We start from the raw sequence: 1,240 nt of genomic DNA on the forward strand, positions 1-1,240 counted from the left end.
CTGTGTCTTAGAGAGCCTCTGTATATATATGTATTTATCTCTCTATGTTTATTTATCTATATATCTTTGTATATATTTCTTTTTTTAATGTGCACATATAGGTAGAAATTTGTTTTGAATGTGCACATGTTAGCAGAAATTTCTCTCCCTCCCTCTCTTTATTTCTCTCTGAATGCTCTCCATCTTTATTTTTATTTCTATGACTTTTTCCATTTTTTATTTGAGTTTTTTTTTCTGTCATGAAGATACCACACTTCATGTATGTGTGGTAGGAGTTCGTTTGTGCTGAAATACCTTTTCACCAATTCAAGATTGGTTATCCTTATGTCCCGAAACAAATCAACACGTAAGTGTTTCATTTTTTTTTTGCGATTTGTGCCCTTTTGTCTTTATGATATATTCTATTTTTATAATTGTTTTTATTTTTGCAGTGTTGATTACGGCATTTTTGTGATCAAGTTTATGAAACTTTGGAGGTTTGGAGCGAAACTTCTTGATGATTTTTCTCAGGATGATATTCGAAATATTTGAGGACAAATTGTTAATGATTTGTTGTTTAGCAAACACAATACTGCTAAGACAAGCATAGTCAAGAACTACTATGGTCTGGTTAGTTTTTTTTTTCACTGGTTTTAAAATTTCCATTTTCATTTTTTTCCATTTGTTCAGAACTCATTATCTTTAATGTTTTTCTTTTTCTTTTTTTCCCAACAGGATGATTTTTCAAGATCTGTGCATCCGTAGAACTATAGATGAAAGATGGTTCAAATACATATTTTTTTAGTTGCGTCACATATCATATGCTACATTTTTTTTGTAAAGGGGGAAGAAAGGAAAAACAGTTGTGGAGTCAAAATTTTTAGTTTGACTGTTACACAAATCACTTCTTGTATGCTTCATTACAATGTAATAGGAATGTAACATCATTTTGTTGAATGCTCTTTTTCATCTATTCTGACCATACACTCAATCTAAATATATTCTAAATTTGATGACTCCATGAATGTCTCTTCATGCATGTGTTGCTTTGTTTCTCTTTTATCTCCTTCATTTGCATATGTGGTCAGATTTTTTTTACACATGTTAATTCATGAATGTTATTTTAGAAAGAAACTACATATATGTATATTCCTTTACCTTGCTTATTTGTTTCTATTGCTATTGTCTCATCATCCTTTATTTTTTTTACGTCAAATTCCTGTATTTTTTGCTTGCATGTTGTTGTATTGTGACCTGATCC

The 1,240-nt window shown here is 30.0% G+C and overlaps 1 long non-coding RNA gene across 1 annotated transcript; it reads left to right on the forward strand.

Moving 5' to 3' along the window:
* LOC133904281 (uncharacterized) lies at nucleotides 1–954 on the forward strand. The gene is made up of 3 exons (XR_009907447.1): nucleotides 1–346; nucleotides 432–609; nucleotides 715–954. It is a non-coding gene; the product is annotated as an uncharacterized LOC133904281 (long non-coding RNA).
* The last annotated feature ends 286 nt before the right edge of the window (nucleotides 955–1,240 follow it).

This window comes from Phragmites australis, chromosome 22 (assembly GCF_958298935.1).
Source record: "Phragmites australis chromosome 22, lpPhrAust1.1, whole genome shotgun sequence".
Taxonomy (NCBI): domain Eukaryota; kingdom Viridiplantae; phylum Streptophyta; class Magnoliopsida; order Poales; family Poaceae; genus Phragmites; species Phragmites australis.